The sequence below is a fragment of the Parambassis ranga genome, chromosome 6 (genome assembly GCF_900634625.1).
Source record: "Parambassis ranga chromosome 6, fParRan2.1, whole genome shotgun sequence".
In the NCBI taxonomy this organism is placed as follows: Eukaryota; Metazoa; Chordata; class Actinopteri; family Ambassidae; genus Parambassis; species Parambassis ranga.
In genome coordinates this window covers 4,026,965-4,052,873 of record NC_041027.1, presented here as the reverse complement: position 1 = coordinate 4,052,873, position 25,909 = coordinate 4,026,965, and the positions used below count along the sequence as shown (strand labels likewise).

General features: G+C 40.6%; 1 protein-coding gene across 1 annotated transcript in view; it reads right to left on the bottom strand.

Annotated features, from left to right (window-relative positions):
- Positions 1-24,739, bottom strand: part of tspan9a (tetraspanin 9a) — a 149,175-nt gene extending 124,436 nt beyond the window's left edge. Inside the window, exons 1-2 of the mRNA XM_028408407.1 lie at positions 24,506-24,739; positions 8,402-8,458 (exon numbers count right to left, since the gene is read on the bottom strand). The gene's annotated coding sequence lies outside the window, so the exon portion shown is untranslated. The remainder of the gene's footprint in view (positions 1-8,401; positions 8,459-24,505) is intronic.
- Between the last annotated feature and the right edge of the window lie 1,170 nt (positions 24,740-25,909).

The following is a 25,909-nucleotide window of genomic DNA, read 5'->3' as shown; positions in this document are numbered from 1 at the left end:
AGGATTTTTAACTTATCAGGAGTATAATCACAAAGGTAACAGGCTCAAAGGACTTAATAAGACCAAGGTCAGATGTTTTATAATCTTTTTGCTGCAGTAAAAAGCACAATATGATATATGTTTAGATGACGGTTTTATGGGAAATGAACTACAAGGGGAAACTGGCTTCTGTGCTACTGGATCTTCAGCAACGTAATTAAAACTAAATTGTTGAGATAAATGATAGGAAAAAAGTACAACCTGCTGAGTAGAAAAGCTCTCTGAGCTAATTATGATTTCTATTTTTTTTATCTTCCTGCATCAATGAGGTACATGCTTTAACTCCCTAATACAAACACACAATATGTTTTTTTTGTGTTTTTTTGTTTTAACTTCCCCTCTGTTTGGATAAATTACATGAATGAATACCTCTCTAATGTGGCACAGGATGTTTATAAGTGCACTTTTCAAGAGTGAGGCTTTTATTTCAACATGAATAAACAACACATAATCTTCACTAAAACACCAAGTAACAATAACTCTTATATCCACTGAAAAGAAAACAGGTAAAGAGTTTACAGAGACTCAGATAAAAGCACTCCAAAGTCATGTTGTCCTCTTTGATCTTCACCTGATATAGCCTCAGGTGGGGTATTAATAAGGAGGCAGGATAAGAGGAAAGAGCCAGGCTCAGTGCAATGGGAGAAATGTGATACAGGACAAAATCACTGACATTGAAAGCTGCCAGCGTATGTTTGGTGGTCTAAAAAAAAAAACCAAAAACAGTCTTTAACCAGCTGAATGACTAACATCAGAAAAACATCTGTATCAATCTCGTAACATCTATTCTATCATAGAACATCAGTTTATGAAATGCACTATTGCTTTTGAAATCCAATAGCTGCACAAGCCAACAGATGCTACCCTAACAGAGCCTGGAAATAAAGTACGGCTGACTTATCTCCCGCTCTACCCCCACTGCCATCACGTTGCAATGCGATACATCTCACCATTCGGTCATTAAGCCTGCTAAGGTATGGAAAGGAGGTGATTCATATTGTGATTGCAGCAGTGCCCTCAATGACTCTTTCAGAAGGGTAAAGACAGAGAGAGAGAGAGAGAGGACCACAGAGGGGTAGTCCACTGAAGCCCCTCAGAGAGAGCCGCAAACATCTCTCCTAGCCCTGCAGAGCTGCCTGCCTGCCTGTCTGCCTACGGCTGTGGCTAAATTTACTCCCTCCCCTCCCCAAGCATCCCAGCACATCACGTTGGGATTCTATTACTCTCCAGCGTCCCAGCACACAGGGAGTCATGTGAAAGCCGGCCGCAAGCCTCTGCGGCTGGCAGTGCCCTTCCTGTCTCTTCAGTGTTCAGTCCAGTTAATGCCATACGTCTCTACCCAGCTGCCCAATCGCTCTCTCACACCGTCTCTTTATCTCTACAATTCCTCACTCTCGCTCCTTCTATGGCCTCGACTCTCACCCTCCCACTTACAAACTTGCCCCCCTCCAACTATGGCTCCTTTCATCCTGAGAGAAGGGGTCAGCGGCGGACGAGCTGAGGTCTGGGACAGGATGAGATGAACCCGGGCCAAATATTGGATCAATAAGAAGATGGAGCTCCTGTTATGGGCAGAAAGATGAAGGAGGATGGGAGGGGGGGACGTTGACAAAATGCCACTGCTGCTACATCATGTCAGATCACATGTTTGATATGTCTCTCCATTGGTAGAGTGCTGTCAGCAGTTTGACAGGGGGTTAGGATATATGCTTCAGTGATGGTTCGTAGACATGAGGATAAAGTGCTCTGCCCTGTTAAAAACCCTCTCCTGACTAACCAAGTAGCAGGCTGACGTTGCAAGGCCAATCCAGCACGCAGATCATCAGTCTTACTTGGCCATGTATGAGAGTGTTAGTCGTTGAGCCTGAAATAGACTGACATGCGTCAATGAGGGCAATGGAGTCATTAGCTATTCCTTTTGAACAGCAAGCTCACTCTGACTGAGCAATACACAAGGGGTAAGCACAGATTTCTGAAGCCAGCTTATGCAAATTGCATAAACAGGTTGAACACATCCCAGGTTGAAATGCAAGGGGAGGTTCAGATAAAGAAACAGAGCAAGACGTGGAAAAATTGAAAGGGAGAGATTTAGTTTGAAGCAGGAAACAGCCAAAAGCTTTTGCAGCATGGAGTCATTCTGCAGACATGACCTGAAAGCATGCTGCAAGCTACTACCCATCTATGCAGTGTATGACATCTTTATGCACGCTCATCAGGGTCACACTGACCTCTAGTGGTGTCAATGGGAACACAGGGTTCATGAGAGCAGAGCCAGGAATAAGAGATAATTTGTGCTCAATGTAAGTTTATCACAGAATGGACATTTTTTGTCAGTAATACTGGTCTAGCACCTCTCAGGTGATATGGATAAATAGCTGCTGAGAACAGCTTGTTTCTGCTCCATGTGCACCACAATTTTACCCTCCCCGTTTTCCAATTATACACTAGTGAACAATCCCTCTCTCTCTCTCCCTCTCTCTCGGTCTCCAGCTCTCCTCTCACCGCTGCCAACCCCCCTCCTTGCCTCCTTTCCTTCTAGAAATTTTCGATTTGAACATTATTGATTTTGTGGGTTACACCTACCACAAAACCCTGACAGAACTTAGAACTACTCTATTTATTGTGGAGGTGGTGAAAGGTGGGGTAGGAGCCTGTTCCATGGTGTTGTTTAATGAAGTTAGAGGTTTGGTGTATAGATATTTTTAAATAGCAACTTATGAGAAGAGCCCCAAGGGTTGGATAACATCTTTAAATCGATTTTCTTACCAGACACACTGTTAATGGAATTCTTTTTATTTAATTCCGGAAGCTATTTTGGTTTTTCCAGTTAGGCCTGTATTCTAGCAGGACGTCTCAAAACCTGCGACAGTAATCATGTGAATGAGGAACACAGAAACACATTACACAAGCCATTAGATATCCTAGAAAAAAATCCCATCATGCTATTTTCCTCAAATGTCACTAGATGGCGCACACTGCAAGGACACACGTTAATGCCATTGAGCCATGGACATTAATATTGCATAAATGGCTAAATATAAATCACTTATCAACACTAATTTGTCCTCAGGAAACTATATAGCATGGTTTCTATTGCACATATGTAGGATTGTTGTTCCATAAATATTATTTTTATTATGATAACAAGGGTTTTCATGTTTATGAAATATCTGAATCAGATGTATAATTGTCCAAGCTAATAGAAAATATGGGCATAATTATGCCTGTATATGCTATAATTTGTTGGATCATTAAGAGCAGGAGCTTCCAGAAGCCTGCACGTCTGATTGAAGAGACTCGTCTTGACAGATCCATATGTAATTTCAGGGAGGCCGTAATATATATAGCAGTTTTCTGGACTTGCCTGGGTGGAGTCTTATGGTGACATAACTTTGTACCATAAAGGGCTTCTCTCTGCTGCTAGCCTGAATAAAGATTATGTCATAAAACCGCTGCAATTCATAATGGTGCTGTTAATCCAGGAAGTGATCAAATATTATGTCTCTTGCAGATACAGTATTTTATATATGGGCATGAATGAGAAGTGGAAACACCATGGTTGCAGCTACAGTGAGACAGAACAGCACCAGGCTTGGTGACACAGTCGGTGCACATCTCTCTCCCTGTGATGGTGTGATAGAGACACTGAGAGAAATGCTTGTAGGCACCGTTAGGAGCTCTCCACTAACCACTCAAACGTCAGTCATATGTGACTCCAGGGCTTTTATACGCTACTCAGGTCCTCAACGGAGACCATGCCTAAATGTTGAACAACCACAACTAGCACACAAGAAGCGAGACAAAGTTTGGAGAGACATATATTGGAAGAAGTACCACTTAGCTGTGATAAACAGTGAGAGTGAATAGAGGCCTGGTTGGTGCTGTGGTTTGTGCAAGCAATAACAAATTTAAGTTTTGGAAAAGTTTGGAGTGTATATGTTAGCACTCATCTGCAAGCACATTTTTTTAACATTGTAGATTTTTGCTTTCATCATTCCTCCTTTAGGGTAAATAATATGGAACCACATAACCATAAACACTTGTTCTAGTTGAAAGCTGCAGGGGGCACTTGAAGGGCAAACCAGCTCTGCTGCAGGGGGAAGAGACAGACAATCAGTCATTGGATAAGACCAAAATTAGCTGCAGCAATTGTTGGAGATTAATACCTGCTCATCTGTGTCCACTCTGAGAGCTCATTAGACACACTCGATATGGGATTATAACTTATATTATATCTTCATGCAGAGCAGCTGGCAGAGAGCCACTGTAAATGATTCAAAGATGCAGGCGGGTGTGCCGACAGGAGGACACAGAGACATTTTAAAATTAGCAGAAGCTAATCAGTCCAAGGAAATCTTGCTTTGACCCAAATTGATGTTTGTGATGTCCTAAAACTATCAACACAGAAAAATAAGTGTGTTGGTTTGATAATCATGAGAACATCAATAAACTTTAAATGTACTAAAATTGTAAAGACAAGTACAATGGATTGTCTGACGCCTAAAAAACTCATCTCAGAAGGTCAACAGACATTAAACAACATTTGACAAGTAACACAAACACACTTGACACTGAACCATGACGGGTCCAACCACTTCATTTAAAGGACATTCTATCTTCCAAACAGGTTGTAATATAGAGACAGCAGCACTTGCCTTTTTTGTAAGTCGACATTCAGCAGCTTTTAGTTTTATTAAAGGCCAGAATCCACTTTGAACCCATTTGACCCTCCCAAAATGAGGGTGCTGTGCTGTGGTCTGCTAACACAGCCATCAAACGCAGAGGCTGGGGAGCCGTGCTGTGAACCGCATTGAAGTGGAGCCTTGATGTTTTTACAGAAACAACATAACTGGGGCTGTGAAATATAGTGCCCTTTTCCTTCTCCTTCAAACTCCCGCTTACTTCACCCCCCCCCCCACCCCCCCCCCCCCACCCCCCAGCTCCTGCTCATCCGTTTCCCTGCTTGAGGATTCACTGTGTACTGAGTAGTGTTGTCTTGCCGTCCTCTACCACAACTCAACCTGCTGCTCCTCCAACTGAAAGGCAGAGGACGCCTTCAGCCATGTCACAGACTGAGAAGACAAGCAGCTTAAGATAGAGTTCAAAAAGAGGAAGGTGTTAAATCAAATGAATAATTTAGCTTTTTTTTTCTGCAACTAAATTGAATTTAAGCAGACTTTCACACCACTGAGGTGAGCTTTTAAGAACAACCAACATCACAGTCACCTTAGCTGTGTTTTTAAATTACTGCTACTACAGTTCAGATTCAGCTGTTTGTTGGCTTTTCACAGCAGACATGGTAAGTGGTCACAGCAGGAGAAAACACAGGTTTTAATGACGGCTGCATGCCACTTAGGAAAGATCCAGCTTTTATGCATGCCTTACCCATTCATGGACCTGTGCCACCATTAATTCAACCTTAAGGATTATTTTATCATGTTTGACTATCATTCCAAATATGATAAAATGTATGTAATTCAGCTGTTATATGTAAACAGTTAATTCTATTTGGTTGTTTTAAATTAGGCGTTTTGTCCAAACATTGAACTTTTCACACAAGAATCATGCTGGCTTTGTCAGGTCAGCGATGCACACACACAGATCTGTGACAGACTGCAACTAAACTAGAAATCTCACTACTTTGCAAAGCTAGGATAGAGCACACAGTCTTATTATAGTATTAGATTTTGGATAGAAATATAAAAGTTTCCAGAGGATGGCTGAAGGATGGGTTATTAGTGTACTGCTGCATATAAACAAGAATAACAGAAAACAATAGGTCTGATGCCCTTAGGGCTAAAATTGTGAAAGTACAGCTAAATGCTAACAAGACTGACAGGTTGTGCACCAAAGCCATGTTCAGATCAATCAGTATCGGATGTTCTTAACAATTTATGTCATTAGTCACACTTACATCTAACCCCTAATATATAACGCATAATATATATAAAGCTCATCATCACCAGGGCAATCTAACAGTGTTTAAAACACATGTGCATATATTCCTGTGGTTGTTACTCATAAAATGTGTTTAATGCAATGTTTTTAGAATAGCACCGAACCATAAACAGTTTTTAATGACAAAACCAACTGTGATTAAAAATGAAACTTGAATGAAACTTAACATCAGGTAAAGATGAAACAGCTAGCGGTGTAAGAGGGAGTTGAACGTCAGACCCCGACCATCCTCTCAGCCTTCTGCTTCCTCTTTACTTGGACTTTTGTGGCTGTATTAGTCCCATATTCAGATGACATTGGCCAATATGTCCATGTTCCATTAGCATAAAGATATATTATATCCGTTGGATGTATTATCAACCAAAGTTTAGTGAGGATTTGGTGATCAAACCTAGGTTTCACTTCTGGCACTCAATCAAAACTAAACTTGCTAGAGATTCTAGCTGCGGTATCAGTAGAGGTTTCAGTAAAGTACTGAACTGGCACAGGATAAAAGAGGATTTTGGTTATTAGACCAATTGAAAAGAGAGAGCCAATTTAAACAGCAGAGTGAAGAAATCCAACCTGAATGTAAAATCCAGACCATTAACTCCTGTCTGCGTTTGGCCCTCGGGAGGACAAAATGGTGAGTGGAATTTAAAAAGCAGCGTGAATAAGCATGACAAAAAAAAGCTTCTCCTGAAGTTGAGCATCTACCCAGCCTCACAGGGATTTATAGTGACAACCCTGGGCTATTAATTTCCCCAGTTTTCCTCCAGCAGAGGCCTATCCGGACCAACCAACCAACCACCAATCCATGGGCGACCTACTTTTTTAATAAAAGGAGGGTCCTGATGCTGCTGCCAGTGAAATAAAAAAGAAAAGGTTACCCATGTAGTGTCTGCAATGTCTTCATGCCTCGCTCAAAAAAAGCCAAAAACTGTGCCCATTTCCACTAACTCGCGTATCACACATAAGTTAACACATCTGAACACTGGCAAATGTCATGCTCCTGACTGCAGAACCCAGAGTGTTTGCCAGAGGTCGCTGCCATACTTCACAGTCCACTACCATCACAGGCCAACTGAGGCTTAACATGCTGAACCTGATTATAGTCAAAGTGTTTGACCTGGGCTCAGAACTCTTAAGGAACACAGAGTTTTTGGAGGATGGGACTGAGGGGCTTCACTGCTGCTTACTGCTGACATACCACTTCGTCCTGAATAGCATGACCCAGAATTATAAAGCAGCAGCCTGATTTCATAGGCTGCACCGCCTAGCACCTGGTGGTAGCTGTTTTACATGGATAGTCATGATCCAGGATGCTTCCTTATTCATGTTGGCAAACCAGAACATATGAGGTTAGCAGCTGTCATTTCCTATTGTCATCGTTCAGCATTTGGAAATAGTTACAAAAATAGAAGCAGATCTGTGTCATAATGCTATGCATAAGTTCAATAAATTCAATTTGATTTGCATCATACTAATTTAGCCTTTTTCATTACTGGCTCACACTAACACCAAAGACATCATGTGCATTTGTTAAACCAGAGGCTGTGTCAGCTTTCGTCAGCACATAAGCGCATAACAGCTCATAGTCGTACTGCACCAATCAAAGACATCTGACTTTACTGCAAAAATATATTGTATGCAAGCTGTCTAATAAAGGCCCTTCATTCAAACAGCTATGTACTTTAGAAATTACAGCAATATTATCTTGCATGCAGCTATTCATCATTGAAATGACAGTAAGCACAGTGATAGCAGCACCTTTACCCACTTAACTGTCAATAAAATGCGTTTAAAAATTTTAAAATATGCGACAGATAAAATGACAGTAAAATTGCTCTTAATGGTATATTTTAAAAAGAATAAGATTATTAATCTTGCACCTATTGCTGCTGAAGCTTAGTGGCCTCACAGAAAAAATGGCTGACTGCATCTCCACATGTGTCTGCAGCTCTTATGCTCCATGACAAGTCTCTCCTGTAACAAATCACTAGAGGCCATGCAGGTTGTGTCATTTACATTTAAGGCCTGTGTGCGTGTGTAAGGGGCTGTTTCCTGTAAGGAAGCATGCCCATACCACAGCATTTTGTCCCAGGAGTGCATTTCCTGAAATGTCTGCTGTCTAATTCTCATATAACACCCGCAAGCTAACTGGTAAACACACTTAACTTGACACTGCAGAGGGTAATTTCTGTCTGATACCTTAATACTTTCCTTAATTTCCTATGCACATCTATCCTTAAGATCCTGTTTACAACCAAGTGATCATGAAGAGAAGAGGTCACCAGCAATATTTGAGAAAATCCTTTAGCATTTTTTAGCTTTTTAGCAGTTTCATAGGGTAACGACAGAATTAGGCCGTCCTGAGGCTGGAACTTAAAAACCAAGCAGAGTGGAACATGGCATAATTTCTCACCAGCTCAGATGTGGTTGGAAACAGAGGCAGTGGACTCTCCGGCTCGTCTGTGACAGCCTGTCAAACAGAAGAAGAAAAACAGAGACTGAGAATGGCTCCTCAGATTAAATCAACTTTTAATTGGGAAACTTCACACACACACCGAAAGCCAAAAAGTGGTCTGTTAAATGGTAGATGTGATAAGGACGCCAACAACAGAGCAGCATAGTGGTGAATGCACATCAAAACAAGGACAGCCAGATACAAGTGTCAGTGGTTTGATATACTGCAATTATTTGTACAGTTTTATTCCCATTAAAGATAGGCAGACTGAACACTATGACACACCAAGATATAGAAAATGACACATAAATCCAGATGACTATGGGCAGCCTGCCTTCTTGTGAGTCAGGCCCATTAACCACTGACACAAATTTAGCATCTGGGCAAATCTTTGCCACTGGAGATGACAGCAAGTCTATATTATAGTCCTCAGTGTAGCGTGTCCCATGCATCCCAGAGATGCTATTTCTGACCACTATGGGTAACTGTCACAAGATCAAATAGTCCAATCCAACTGGCTGATAATCATAGTCACAGACAGCTTTTTTAGGCATGCAATGAGAACATTACAGTGTGTTACATACATTAGGTGATGCAAAGCATAGCAAAGCTCTGTGTTCTTGAATTTGTGTCTATGTGAAAACTGCACATCAGACAGAGCAGACGAGACCAGAATGTGTCCAATGAGCTCACACGTAACCACAGACCACAGGTCACTGTCTGCTGTGACATGCTCCCAGACCGCCGCTCGGTCTGCCCTCTCTATCTGTCTCTCTGCGATGTTAGCCGGTCCAAATGCTAGGCCAGCAGACTTTGAAGCTCCTGAGCGTGTCTACAACGTGCAGCCTTCCACTTGTTGTGCTCATTGAACTCAGGCAAGCATTCCACCACAAAGCCAGTGTAGATCCTCCACTTAACATTAACTGCATGCTTCTGCTGTAAGACAGATGACTGGAAAGAATTAAAATAAAGTAAGACAGAAACATGAAGGGAGGAGCCGGAGAAGAAAAAAGGATGGAATCCACTCTGTCTCTTAGAAATTATGTCTCTACCCCTGTAATTATAATCAGGTGCAACGTAATTGCAGACTGGCTAACGTTCAGAGTAAACTTTTTGCACAAATGGAGAAAGGCACATAAATCTGGACTGCTGCTGTGTAGGCAGGAGAAGGTGGCTGGTGTGGATGACGGCCATACAAAGCCATGACGAATACAGGGTTCACATCCAGACCCTCTCTGTGGTTGAGGCTGCTAATGCACTTTGGGTAATGGGAAAGATCATGGTTTTGTTTAAATCCTAATAAACACATGACTCAAATCACTGTAAGCTGGGTGTTTTCTAGTGATTTTTTGTCCTTTTGTTTTCTCATCCAGGGTTACAGATGTTAGAAATACATCTGGACCTGTACCAAAAATGGCAGGTTGTCCCTTTACATGTTATGCTAATGTGCTTTTCATCAGTCCAAGGCACTGCAGTGCACAGCAAATAGACACTATGCTCATTTGGAGTTTGTTGTGAATAATATTCATGGGAGATATTCAGCTGGCAGTGTTTTGTTTTCATCAATCTGTCATGGCTCTCGGTCCCCTGTAGCTGACTACTATACCATGCTAGAAGCACCTCCTAATGGAGTTCTTGTGATGCACGATGGTCGTCTATCTTCTCAGACTGACCAAACAAACAAGTACTACAGAAAACTTTTTTCACATTCACTCATGCACATGAGTATAACTCATCTCTTTAGGCCACTTACAATCCAAAACTTGTATATTCTTTGTCAAAGAAGTTTGCCAATTCACAAGTATGTTAATTAACAGTTCTTTCTGTGACAGAATCTTTATTTCTAGAAGGGACACTTTATATCAAAATGTCAGGCAAATACTGTACGTTGGAAAAGGAACAAATGTTAACTTAGGGTTGTGGCATTTTTTTGCTCTGTTTTCCCTTTGCTTCAGCCAAGTACAAAGTCAACAAGTCATTAGTTTTAATTTTCTCTTGTGGCCCCAAAACTATAAGCTTGTGCAGAACAAGTAATAAAGCCAGAGACTGACATTTCCCTTCTACATTTTCAATCTTTTATGTGTGATAAACAAGTTCGGTTCTCTCAAAGAACAAAGAGGGCATAATGCTCAGCTGCTTTCTTTTGCTTTTGGAGCCAGCAGGCCTCTGAGAAAACAATCTAATCTAGAATCTGCGAGCTGATTCATTAAGGGCTGCAGGGCAAAATTGATCTCACGTCTGAATTAATGCTCAAACCAACAAAAGCTAACTCTACCAGACACAGAAGCCCACCAGTGATTTCTCCCCTTTAGAACTCACACTTGTTGGTGGAAAAAAGCATAAATATCATATCATAAATCATACAGAAATCCCCCACAGATGATGACAAGAAAACAGAGACTACTGTACGCTGTAAATGTTGAGGTTTATTGTAGTATCTTTATTAACTAATGCTTTTTAATTAACCGTATCACACGAGACCCCACCCACCCTTCACACTGCTTCTTCAGTCTGCTGCCATCAGGAAAGAGAGTGCGCAACCTCCGGGCTAGGACCAGCAGACTGAGATTATGACATTATGCCAACTGCACTGTCTTGCACTATTACATCTTTTGCACTCTCGCTGCATTATGCCTTCATTTTGTGCCTTGTATTTGGTGTGTGCCTCATTGTAGGTACATTTTTTACACTTTGTATTTATCTTGAGTTTTTAGTTATATGTTATATGTTGCGGAGTGAAGAGTAACGCAATTTCGATTCTCTGTATGTCCAGCACATATAGCAGATTTGACAATAAAGCTGACTTTGACTTTGACTTAAATGTGATGCTTTGATATGGAGTTGCTTGTGAAATTGGACTGACTTCATGGAAATGTCAGATCTCCTCAGTGTTAGTGGTTACTATAGGCAGGTCTGTGGGGCATCCCCTCGAGAGGTGGTAGAGAAGGAGCGTGAGAATCTCAGTCAGTATATTCTTAGTACTGCTCTCTCATCTTGCCTCTACATTGCAGATCCCAGGGGTCCACCTCTTTTTTAGGCTTTGCCCATCAAATGTCTTTTTCAATTACTCTGTGAAACTGAAATCCGTGAGAGGATTTCACAACACCTACACTACTTTAGATAGACTAAAGCAGAGCATGCTACTGATCAATGCAATTTATTGTCCATTTTATACAAGTCAATTTCTGCTATTTCTCATGCCAGCTTCTCACTGTGCCTTTTTTCTGTCTTACAGTACTTTATAGAAATATATTTGGTTGCCAGATGAAACCAGAAGTTCTCCAAGCACTAAAACAAAGGCAATTGCTCACGGGACTGTTACTGGACAAACCTCACATGAATCAGATTATTTAATGGTGGTGAAATTTCCTGTTGGGGATTTTAGGACCACATTGTAATCAGCTTATAAGTGATGTCTCAACCCCCTTTCCTCTGCTGTGAGATGATTTTCCCGATTAACACTGATGACTTCTTGCGCTCCTCAAATGACTAACAGCAACTTCCTGGAGAAAAGGTAGGACTGCATTGTAAGTTATAATAAGTAATGCCCCCCTACCTCCAACATAACCATGTCCCTGAAAAACCTTATGCAAATCATATTTATGTTAGCGAGGTAGCTAGACATTACAGTTTATGAGTGCATGAAAATCCGGGGTTAATTGGAATTTATTTTCTCGTTTTACGTTATTATATTATATATATTTACGTTATCGTTAGCAGCATCAGCCCCAAATGTCTGGTCAGGCAGTTTGTTAGGCCCTAATAGTGCTATCTGCCTTTAAACACCTTTCCCTTTTCTCCATTAGAGTTACAAGTACAAACAATCATGTAAAAAGATTCAGAGAAGATAACTTCTTGTCTGTCTGTCCCCCCCTTACTTATCTCCTCTTCTGTAGCCGCTGAGTATATTTGTTTTGATAAAGTCTATCTGCATGCTGGTCTGCCTGTGCCCTCCTGAGCCCCCTCGGCCTGCCTGCTTCATGTCTGATGTCAGGCAGCAAGCATAACCACCATGACAGCCATCTAGCCTAAGCAGTCCAGGTTAAACAATGAATGGACAACTGAATCAATGGAGGTTTTAAAAAAAATATTATATTATCTATATATACCTTCCTAGGAAGACATCCTAATCAGATATGATGGCTCACATGATGAGCCATTGTGTTGGGTATGTGATGTCATACATTACAGATGGAAATGTAACATATGAAGAACATTATAGTAGAATAACACATTTTATCAGTCACAGGTTGTGTGTAATTACAGTATGGAGAGCAATAAAAGAAAGCACAAACACTGACTTACTGACTTTCAAGCAGGCAGCATTCAGGGATTTTTTTTGTTTTGTTTTGTTTTAGTAGCCAGGCATTCCATTTCACTGACACACACTCAATGCCAAGAAAAGTGGTTTGGACACACACACACAGCTTTGGGTGAGCACCAACAGTAATGTGGTGGTGATCAATCACTGAGAGGATTTGTCAGCGCTACACGTTCACACAAGCGGCATACAACTTACATCAATTACCGGGAACGCTGTCACCATAAATAATTGATCATAAAGCCGCAAGTGCAACAACAACATAATACTAATTTCAGCAGCCAGGACCTGTTGGATCATAAGCTGCACTGATGTCTGAGGTAGCTGTGTGTATGAGAGGAGAATAAAAAAAAACAAAAACAAGAAAAAACAGAATGGGGTCACAGCAGGTTAGACTGTTAGACGGGAAATACCTAATTGATGCCTGAAGCCATTCATGACCTCTGCGTGAGAGAACAGAGCCGTCAGACTTAAGGCAGGCTGACACTACAGTGACTTGGCTGCTCCATCTGAACATTTCAGCGTATAAACAACTTAACCTTTAGGATCTGACTGTTGTTTAACAAGGTCTTGTACATGCAGTTAACACACAGAAACACAACAACACTCACACAGCTGTTACTGATCACACACGTGTCTGCATGTAACAGACTATCAATTTACTGTGCATAGAGAGACTGTGTGAGGTTGTTTGGCACTGACAAGAGAAGTGTTTTTTTATCCTATTAGTGTGTATAGTCATCATTAAATATGAAAAAGACAGACAATTATTGTTAAACAAGAGTTAAAAGTTTAGTTATGTCATCATTTTCTTTAAAAAAAATAAAATCTGACAGACAATCACATCCTCTTTCCTGATCCTCAGCAACACGCTTCTTGAGAGTTTTATTAGCTTTGGCTGAGTTTATCTTTCAAATTCACTTAAAGCCCTCAGGTGGTTTAGGCGCCTCTAGCTTACCAAAGTGCAGTCTGTCTAGACAACAGTGTATTGTTGTGTAGTACTGTATGCAGTTCTAGTCAATTGCAAGAAGGAAAAAAAGGAAAAAAAATTTTCCACATGTATACCTTTAACAACTAAGGGGGTCATTAAGGACAAGCCTGCATGCTGGCCCCTGTCACCATCACCACACAGAAGGACACTGACAAGAACCGTGACATGATTTTGACAGACCAATAAATGGAACACAATGGTACATTGCCAAAGAGCTGGATACCCTCCAAGAATGTGTTTGTGCAGTTATCTACAATTAACTCCAAATGACACAGACGTCAGGTTTCTGTGTACCAAAGCCCCTTAAATAAGAAGCAGGTTTGAAATATTCAAAATAAAAATCAGTTTTTCAACAATCTGTAACCATTGTAGAATGAGGTGGCTTCTCTACTGTGAGCTGGGTGGTCACCATTTGATAACAATGCTGATGTCGCTGTAGACCATTTTCCCAATCTCCAAGATGCCAGGCTCTACAATAAAGGAATCCATATATTCCATAACTGCTGGACTGAGTGTGTAAACTTAAGAGGGGACTACAATAAAAACAAAAATAATGAGCTATTGGTTTTCTATTTAACATAGATTGCAGCATTATCAAACAGTCAACAGAAACTGATCATACTGGAAAAAAAACATTTTTTCCACAATCAAATAAGTTAGTAGAGCTTTATTGATATTTAATGATATTTTAGGATACATTCCCAGTATTTAGTATTAAAAATCTAATTGGTAAATTTAAAGCACTAACTAAAACCCTGATGAGAAAAACATGTTTGGATAAAATAATATGGGAAATAAAAAACACACAAACCCAAACAGTCTTTTGGAAAGACAGTTAATAAACTGCAGCTGCAGTTGGTTTTGTCAATAGTCATCCTGGCCAGAAGTTCCCTGATACAGAGTCAGGCAGAGCCCAGTAATGGGTCACAGGTATAAAACACAGCACCTGGAAATATGGTGAAAAAGAGGACAATGCTGAAGGATTATCAGGATTGTATCTGCTTCTGTGGTTTTTGCTTCCCAGTGATTGAACCAGAGGCTGATGTAGCATTGGAAAGCCTATAGGTTTGCTATAAGCAATGTGAAGTGTCCTTTCTTTGGATATGAGTCTAAGAGTGGTGACCTGTCAAGTGAACCAAATTGCCTTATAGTGACTTAATGTATAATGAACACATACGCCTACAAATCACATAAGAATAGACGTGTTGAGCATATAATGCAGCCAAATGGCATTACATGCATATTAAATCACAGGGAGCATGGGAACACACACTGATTAGGACTTCCATTGATTGATCAGGACATTAACGGCTACCCTGAGTCAAGTATGGCCACATCAAGTACTCTTCAAGGAATTATTGTGGAGCGCTGATTACCCTGCAGAGGCAGGGGCATGTGTTGAAAAACACTCACTAACAAACTGAGTGCCAGTATTAGGCTTCAACCACACCCTCTTATTCAGAAATATACCAGGGGCTGTGACGCTAACACCAGCCTGACTCTACCACAAACCCAGTCATCAGAGTGGACCTTAGTCAGCAGTGGAAACTGGGTTCCACAGAGGAACTATTGTGCAAAACCTGGATATGATTCAGCTGCGTCTTTCATGACACCAGTTATATCCTCTGACTGTTATCACAGTGTGAGGAGAGCAAAAACATCTGTAGGCACATCTACTATGGGCGATACTCCTACAGAGAATTCTCTGAATCCATTTGTCCTTCGTACATATAATAACTAGTAATACAAAGACAGAGACAAATATTAAGAGCATGTGACAGTCAAACTATAATAGAAGAAATCAAATACCTCTGATACCTGCAACAGAGCATGTTTCATGCTTGTGGGAAAGCATCAGTGTGGATTTGTGGGATTGTTTTATTAGGCTGACATCCTGAGGAGAAAACTAAGTAAAAAAACGATAGAAGAAAGATGTAAAGACTAAATCATACACTACCCATCGTCAGAATTCTAACAAGAACCAGCAAGCAGCAGGCGGCTGTCATTCCACATGGACTGTACCAGTGAGAGCTTGGACAAGCAGCACACCCACAGCTAAGAAATTCACCTCACAGCCACAACAAATGCTTGTAGAACAATCTAACCCTGCAAACTGCTTTCCAAGTGGGCCGAGTATAAGCCGATCTATTCAGCATGCAATACTCAGGGTCCATCTGATTTGCATGTTAAGTAGGACCTCTCAAAATATGTGAATGCATGTGTCAAACAGGCTCAGAGCAGGGGCCAGAGAGGTCCACTGTTACCGCCCTCCAGTGGTGGCAAAGCGAGCAGAGGTTCATGGGTCAAGCAGACAGAGTCTCTCCAACAAATAATGCCAAGAAGTGTGTGGGCTCTGACTGCCACACACCTGCCAGCAACTCCAGCACATAGAACGTGTGTCTAACTGTGGCTTTGACATGTTAAATTGAAGGTCAGAAGGTCTACTTAACTCTTTATTAGTGACTGTTTTCACATTTTAGTTTAAATTTGTTCTGCCTTAGATTGTGTGCAAATCCACGGTTCGGTTCGTATCACGGTTCTGAGGTTTTTGGTTCAGTTCACATTGTTGAGGTTTTTTCTATTTTAAACACTCTGGAAATACCAGATGAGCACAAAATATATCCTATTTATCCAACATTTACCATATTTGAGAATCAGTTCAGTGTTTCCCCTATCATTATATCAGGTCAAGTCAATTTCATTTCTTTGTATTTTCTATATAGCGCCAGATCACAACAGAAGCCATTTAAGATAACCTTTCCTATAGAACAGGTCTACACCTTGTTCTTTTATTAAACAAACTAAACAGCTCATGTTATCTATCTTTTTTGCACAGCAGCATGTCATTTCTGTCTCTGCGTGGTTGTGCGTTTACAATTCACCACTGTTGTCTGCGCACAGAGGCACGATGTGCGTACACACACAGAGACACGTGCACAGACAAACACACACATGGACACACACCATCGGACAGAGAACATGTGTTTTTTTGTCCACCATTGCTGATGACATGCTAGTTGGATAGCCTGAACTTTATGACTACGCTAGGCTAAGCTAACGGTACTGATGCATGTGTTTTTATTTTATTTTTGCCATTGCCCGCTCTGTAAGCATTGACGGGACCAGCGGCAGCTTTGCGCACGATTGGACACAGAGTGGTGTGGGTCTCTCTGCTCTGCCTGCAGCTGAAACTGCTGCGTGAAGCTACAGTGAGAGTGCCAGGCTGTGAGTGTGTTGAGACATATATATTAATTGCATAATTTTTCCCTAGATAAACACAGTGGCCAGTCAAAACCTGATGCATCAACAAAGGGCTGGTAGACTAAATTAGCATTCTGGTAGTTTTCATGCAGGGTGGCCTGGGATGGAGTCAAACTCCCAGCCTAAATTGTTGTTTCATTCCACCCCTTTTACTGCTGTTAACAATATGCACTGAAATCAGCTTGTTTAATGAGAGAGAGTTTATAATGTTCTTCGTGCCAGCTACTCTGGATAACATGTCCAAAAGATGTTCCGAATGTCCTTGGCAGGAAAGCAAAAGGCTCGAGCAGATTGTACCAGGTTGACAATTTCCTCTCATTTTCATTCCTCACGACACAACAACACACTGTGAGCTTGTCTGGCTTGTGCATTAAAAGTGTGATTTGCTGTGCTATATCTGGCATTGTGTGTGCTTTCCCTGCATGCTTGGCTGAAGAATCTCATTTTGTAACAACAATGTGGAGAAAGTGCCAGTTATTCAACATGATACTCTGGTTCATTGCGCTCGATTGAAAAGCATCCTTTCCTTTCAAAAATAGCACTCTAAGAATGAATTCCTACAAATAGAATACGCTGAGATATCTGCAGCGCTTCTCAAATATGACCCCTCTCACAAAATCATCGGCACAGGCTGTCAACTGCTTACAAGCCTACATGCCTGAGCTTCTTATACAGAGACACTGAAGATATTACAGGTATTTACAAGGTTTCCGTGCCAGGGTGTAGACTAGTTCCTGGGTAATAAAGACTTTATTAAAGTCTATTCAGTTTTAATTTCTGAAAAAATAGCTTGTTGGAGGTTTAAAATAAGCTACTTGACATTCGATTACATAAAATTGTAAAATTGCTTGTTTCTTCCACTGAGCTTGGTCTTTAATCAGGATCCATTATTAACATCCAAAAGCCAATCACATGCATCAGAGTGTTTACAGATAAATCCAATCAGTCAGGAGATACACTAATTAGGTTGTAAAACAAAAGTAAATTCTTTAACTGCATTTTTCCTAAACAACATGGAGGCCCCAAATTGCTTGTTTGAAGCATTATGCCGTTAGCTGACCACAGCAAAAACACAACTCTTTTATATAAACATAACCTGCTTAAAGAAGCTTCTGTGTAAATATAAATAATAAAGCAGGAAACTGGGGAACCACTGTAACTGTCCTCAAATGACCCGACAAGGATAAACATGAACTGGAGATAAACTCGAGAAAAAATGTTTATTCCCAAGAGTCTCATGACCAGATGAAAATTCTATCACACCTTAATATAAAAACTGTCACCATCTCTTTGGAGAGGTCAGAGGCTACAGGATGTGTGACTGTAAATAAACACTATTTCGCAAACTCCCACATACTTTTCTCTTGTTGACCTCAAATTCCGTTTCTTGCTCGCAATCTCTTTCTCAATACACAAAAAGATAATTTTTGCTGAGTCATGTTAAAAAAGGACATCTGTCCATCATCTCAGAGACAGTCAGCTGGACAACAAAGGTGCAGAAACATGTATCATTTCAACATGTCATATGTTACATGACATGAATACAGATCAGAAATGGCCATCCAGCAATAGAAGCTTGTTCTCTGGTGGTTGTACTGAGCATCTAGGGAAAAATGTAGCCTTCAATGCCGATGCTACAGTAACTGAACTAGCACCATATCCAATATACTTTATGTCCATCTGGGATCTTTAAATCTGTCATTAAAACAGAGAATTTGGCAACACTGGCAAATGTTTTCTTTTTCCTCAATATTCAGTGTGTTGGCAGGTTAGTATAGAAAAGTAATGACAACAGTTTTGCCACAAACTTGAATGTAGACCAGGTACTATATTTATAATTCACTCAGCACTTGACTGGATCCAATGCTTGTTGTGAATTTTGCATCAACAGCATCATTTAGCAGCCCACTTAAAGTTTGTGGAGGCCTGGGCCATAATGAATGCATGAATGGAAATTGTGGTTCTTTCATTTTTAATAAACCAAATATGTCCCGTTTAGATTCCAGAGCAGAAATGATTGGGTAAGATTTTCCTTCAAATAATGCTCACTAACTTTCACAGTACTGCGAAAAACACAATGAATGAATAAAATCATAGAGACGTTCCTTTTTTTAAACTGACACCTTAATCCGGGCCTCGGTCATTAGTATGCTAATTTAATCTCTGCTGCGTGAGTGAGCTATGTTTGGTTTAAATTATACCTTAAAGACTGCACTTCTTTGCATTAAGTGATGCAAGTCCTCCCATCAAATGTGAAACATACAAAGAAAGGCCTTGCAAGCGACACAGGAGTAATGAGTTCCAGATATGTTTAATAGTAAATGGATGCATCACTTATTTCTGACCTTCTCTCTTAATTTTAATTTAAAGATGATGAAAGGAAGAGCCAGAGTTCAAAAACAGCATGTCACCACCAATAAGCATCTACAGCAGTAAGGATCATGTTTAAAGAGTTCTATTGCCATGGTGAGGTCTCCATCCAAGAAGCACCAGACTCTGTAGCCACTCACAAAGGTGCTTTTGATTAGAGCACTGGCATGAGACAAGTGGAGAGCTGTGGAGAGCTGGCTCTGCTTTGCCAATGAGGTTCCCTCGTGTACAATTCATCACAGCATGTTCAAAGCTGCTAACAAATTACTCTTTCGGGATGTTTTTTCATTCTACCAACAAGCATTTTAGGACTGCAGACAAGACAGGACAGGAGAAACTGCCCCAAGGTTGTGCCAACAAGGTGGCAGAGCAGGAAATGTGCCATTGATTGTTTTTTTGTCTTTTTCTTGTTGCAATTCTAGAGTGAATCTCAGAGTGATGCCCACATAAAACTGCCAGCCCAGGTTGATTTTAAAGTCTTCGGTGACCAACTGTGAAAATGGCCAAACTTAAAAGAGACAACAAGATGCAGCAGACATTTAGATGTCAGGGATTACTGTTTTTTAATAGGCTCTGTGGGTGGCAGGTCTTTCATCTGCAGGCTTTTCTTTTAAATTTCATAGTATGTGCTGCTTAATCATACACTAATCTCAGAAGGACAGAAAAGTATATAGACAAATGTCTGGGATTTTGTGCCCACCTTCTTTCATATGCTGAGGAGTTACAAGGCTATCTCAGAAAGCACAACAGCTTTTCCAGTGGAAGCTTACAGGACACAGGAACTGGACTCAGTCAGTACTTCCTCAAAGAATGTTTGAGTCACCTTCGGCTATTACTGTACCACACTCTGGATTTTTCCCCTCACATGATGACAGTTATTGGGGTTTTATTCCGTCTAAACGGTAAACATGCAGTGACTATTCAACATAAAAAAGGACAATCAGATTTGCTAGTGCAGCTAGAATGTAACCAGCATACTACACCACTGTCATACTTACAGAGCAAATGCAAGTATGCTGACACAAATTACATACATAAATGTAAGTGTCAATAGTCCTGCAAAAACATGCATTCATTTGAGATGTGACAACTGATTTTACTGCAGACTTCCATGAGAAAATATAATATATATAATCTGTACTGTGCCAAGCTGCATGTACTCTATAACTGTATCAGACTCTGCTCAGCATTGTATGCACGTGGTGCATGTAAGCTACTTCTCACGTGAACATGCCTGTCCCAAGGAAACTTCCCAGAACAATAGTGTAATCTGATGCGTCCCAAAGCATGACATCACTTGGTAACTGTTAACTCACATTTTATACAGTTCAGTTATATAAATAATTGCTGAAAACTGAGATGTTATGTACTCATGCAGTTCATGATCAAAGTCCTGCTTAAAGCCACTGGAGCCATCTCCCCTCACAAAATGCTCACAATGGTATGGAGCGGAGTAATAGGTCACACCCAATCCTGGAGCAGAGACAATAATAGAACTATTAACCGGCTCTAAAGTAACTAATGACAAATAAAATCGTCACTGCTTTGTCAAACGGCTACAGTAATGTGACCGTTTACTTCAAAAGGAAAGTCTGCAAAACAGTAAAACACTCAGCAAAGCTGTGGCTATTACACTATTACATGGAATAATACCGACATGAACAAGCGCCGATATCTAAAGGAATTTATGTGATTTAATGTGAAAAGTGTCATTAAGTACAACCAGGTGCCTGCTGGCTTGCTTTAAATAAATGGGAAACATAATTATGACAATGAAACACACACATTATTTCTGTATCGGTTGCAGTGTAATGGAATATTCCACTGTTTATCTACAACCAGTGAAGCCATTTTTTATTAAATTTACTGAATTATTGTTGAGGAATAAATGCAATAATAAACAGTATCTACTGTGGAGCCATCATCTAAAAATGGCATGTAGCTTCGTACATAATCATCACTGATGGCTTGCGTCCTCAGATGAAAAATTCCCACACATCAAGCCTACCAACACAAACAATGGCAATCGACACAGGCTGTAGCTACACAGGCCAACAGTGGAGGAAGTCCTCCTAGCTAAAGTCAACAAGCCTGTCTGTTGTTTCAAATACTGCTCAGCACTGAGACAAAACGACGCGATGCAGAGTAAAAGGCAAAGCCGACCACACGTGCAGCTCACATTACATGAGTGTCAATTACATTATCTGAAAGAAGTTTTTGTTTTTTCCTGTTATTTCTAAACATTTTATAATATCATAGGAAATAAATTGGAGAATACATTCCAGATAACAAAACTGATATTAAAGTATATGGATGAGAAGTTTAAGCTCTGCTTGGTAAGTAGTTTATTTTAAAGATAAAAAATAATTTTGATGGTGGTAAAAGTCTACAGCTAAAGACGATCCAGTGTGATGGCTCCAAACCAGGCAGAAGGGCCTGCTGCTTGTTGTCAGCGGCTCTTTGTCTTGAAACATATTTACAGATCAACTCTTCCATGACGAAATATTTTGGCATTGAAATACGGATCAAAGCGCTGTAAACAATAGGGAAAACAATAGCCTCCCACAGAAAATTAATACGAAACATGACTTATTGGTCTCGCAAATTAAGGCAAGATTGTTGTGACAAGAATCTGCTGCACCTTCAACCGCAGCAGGCAGGACACCAACTCGGAAATAGACTTCACTGTAAACAACCACCTATCATTCACATAGCGAGGTCAAAATATAGGCACAGAATGTGCTGCTCGTGGTGTACATACAGCCTGGTCAAGAGATAGATATCAGATGTGCATCACATGAATGCACAGCTTGAGAAGGCCACCTATAAAAATGGGTAGTCTTGCCTTCAAGCCTGAAATAAGGGCTACAGCCACAGGCTTCACAGACACAGCATGCAGACTCAGAGTGAGTTATGGTACATGCTGGTCAGCAGCACACAGCCAGGCGATATCTCATTCAGACAAAGACAGCCTTGCTCTTCCTGTCGCTGATTGGCCTGGAGGGCCGTGATTAAAGTGGCAGGGAAAAAAAAAGAAGCAGAGACCCTAAATGTTGATACAGCGGCACAGCTCATCTATTGTGAGGCCTGGTAGGATGAGATCTGCCCAGCACGGACAGACCTGCCCCCCCTTCATCCCAGAGAATGGGAACTTTCAGGAAGGGACAGAACAGAGCAGAGAGCCGAGCTCTGTGGTGACTGTGTGGGACAGAGAAAGCTGAGGAAGTAAACACACAGTTGGAGGTTCACATTGCTGCTTTTGTTTACCAGTGCAGAGAATCAGCCAGTGTGCCCCAGAGGAAAACCTCTCCACAAAGGTTATGATTGTTGCTGACTGAAAATAGTCATAGGGAAAGTTAACTGTTGGTGGCAACCTTTGATGTTGGTTTCATTATGTAAACCCAGGCCTCCACTGCGGAGCTGATCACAATGAGAAGCAGCTGGGTGCTCAAACTGCGCTGATTTTTTTTCGCCTTTGAGTGTTGCTTGTTTGTGGACAGTAAATATGACAAATGAATGGAACACTTAAATATCTAATCCAATGTAATTCAATATAATTCATAGTAGTTGATGAAAGGAAAGCCAGAGAGAGAAAGTTCACCATCCAAAGCAGCTGAAAATAATTAACCACAAGAGTGTAATTAAATAGGAAATACATATTTCTACTAAACAGTGGGTCATGAAGAGGAGGTGGGGGGATGACCCTATGCCATGAGAGGAGGAGGAATGTAGGGGTCAGACAGAGACCTCTCTCCACTCCCATACACCAGAATAGACAGCATACCACAACGTTGGTGCACATGAGGTATTGAGATGCTGTTTTGATAGGGCTCCTTCTGGCTTCTGTTTTAGGGTTCAGTTGGTATGACTGTTTCACAAAGTGTCCTTTGTGACTTTAACAGTTCACTTAAAAGGGGGAAAATGTTGAATCTTAACAAAAATGTGTGGAAGATGAGAGACAAAGAGACAGCATATATTAGATACTGCTGCTGTTTATGTTAAGTCCAAACACAGCAGGGCCAATAGAGGGTCAAAACCTGACATAGACACAGTCACTGCTGCATTCGCACCTGACCTGGAAACTAAACTGAAGAGTTGCATGGTAAAATCTTTAAAATTTATAACACTCTGAAACCAAAGTTCCCTGCAGCAGCCAAGCTAATGTTAGCGGATAAGTATGCCTTGGCCAAAAGAAGCATGACATTTATACAAGCATTACACTACAGAAGTCTCAATAGTATAAATGTATTGATGTGTGAACTGAATATAGGGCAGCATTAGTGTGCAGTAGTGAGAACAACAATAACTAGACTGTGTTCAAAAATCAAAAAACGTGAACAGCATCCAACTCTAACATACACACTGACGAACATAATAATGAATATACAGCCCAGCCGGGATAATCCATGGTTACAAAGAACAAACATGAAGTGCTGAAATACATCAAAGTGTGCAAGGCTCTGCCCACATCTGGAAAATTCATCAGTGAATGAGACAAAACATCATCCACTTCCATTCACCACCTAGAAACAGCCTCCATGTCAGCAGTACGTTCTAATTACTCCTCAGAGATCATGACATTATTTTAACATCCTTAGGTAAAGCAAAGGCAGTGATTGGGCTCAGTGTCTGTGCTTTACCTCAGAGGGTATGATGGTGGAAAGAGGGGACAATCAGCTGGGCAAATCCAGTGATGAGCCTATTGTTGAATGAAGCATGTGGCACATGTGTATCCAGTCAGCATCTCATTCAGCTGTCGGACTCAGAAATTTTACCTCCAATTCTTGTCATTGCTTGCATGACTCAAAATATGTCATCTCCTCTGGAGAATGTACACCCAAAAGGGAGGCAGTGATCACATGAAGACCTAAACGTAAACTTTGATGGTAATGACAATGCAGTCACGTGTCTACAGACTAATATTAAAGTAAAACAGACACTTTAGTTAAACATAGCCTGACATATTATAGAGATCCAGTGTTTGTTTCATTTCAATGTACCCACTCGTGTCAGTGTCCACGCATGCAGTAAAGTTGGACTGATGCCACAACGCAGCGCTACGTGTGGCCTAAAAACAAACAAATGAACAGTAATATAAACAAAGTAAACAGTGTCTTACCTGGTAAATGTGGGGTACAACCTGCTCAGAGAATGCTGGGAGAGAAATCACTGCCACGCCACTTCTCTGCGAGACCAAACTTTCCTCAGTCGGACCTTTTTATGTTTGTATTCCGCTTCTTCTTCTTCTCTCCTGCCAATAAACGTATCCTGCCAAAAAAGAAGGAAAAAAACGTCGTTTCTTCCTAACAACTTTCTGTGCCCGCTAAACGCTACTTATGAATTAGGGAGTGAGTTTTCTGGTTGGACGAGGAGGAAATGAAGTTTGAGGAAGGAGAGGCGGCACTTACTGACTCCTACAGGCGTGTCGGAGCCCCGGAGCTTTATATGAGAGTTACAGAGGCTGCGGGGAGACCATAAAAACCTGTTTGATTTATTAAGATTTGACTCAGGACTCTGACTATTTATATTCATTTAGAACGTGTAATAAAAAAGACTTTTAAGAGGTGACCACAGAGAATAATACAATTCTTCCCAATAAAAGAAATGCAAGTGACAACTGTGAGCCACAGTGCAATAAATCTGATTATTTTTTAATTTGATTTTAATTATGAGAAGCTTAAAAATGTTGTTTCATCAATAAATACAGTAGCAGTTTGAAAACTGTGTTCATGGCCTCACAGTGTTGCTATGGTGTTTAGCAAACTATCAGCATTGCTACTGCTGCTGCTGTGTGTAATTAACAGATTACAGTGAGCAAGTATGGAGAGAATAAAAAGGCTCCAATGATGACAGTCCCAACTGTTCATATTTTTATTGTAGTTACAGAAAAACGTGGTAAATTATGATTTATTGACTATTGTAAAGATTTGTCCAAATATAGGAGCTTGACATAGAAGTCAAATCATTTCCAATAATTGTGTGAAAGACCTGCATGTCAGAGATATTAAATAAAAATGTGAACAAGATGAGAGTCAGTCAATATACATCTAATCTATACAACCACATACATTACAAAATGTACCTTTGAACAGGATGCCAGTTCTTACTGGTTTAAATCAAGCATTTTATTTGACCTCTGTAACCTACTGGTGAACTTTAAAGTCCAATCATCATGTTAGTTTTCTGTGAAGAACACAGAGAACAGAGCCTACTGCTCTCTATGGGTGGGAAAACCTGAACTCATCACTCATTATGACTGTCTCTGGACTCGCCTTCTGTCATGATTACACTGCTATTAACTGACTGTTACTGAGGCAAATTTAAAAGACATAATCATTAAACTGCACACTCTGGTCCCCTGATGGAAGGCATTATTTGAGCAGAAAGCAGATCTGATGTGTTTAAGCTTTGTGCAATATCAGTGTGTGTAAAAGCTTCTCTCCTTGCTGCCTTTTTATCATCAGTTTTTTAAAGTCCAGTAGTAAAACTACAGAGTTAGGTCCATGGATCTACAGTTTATGTG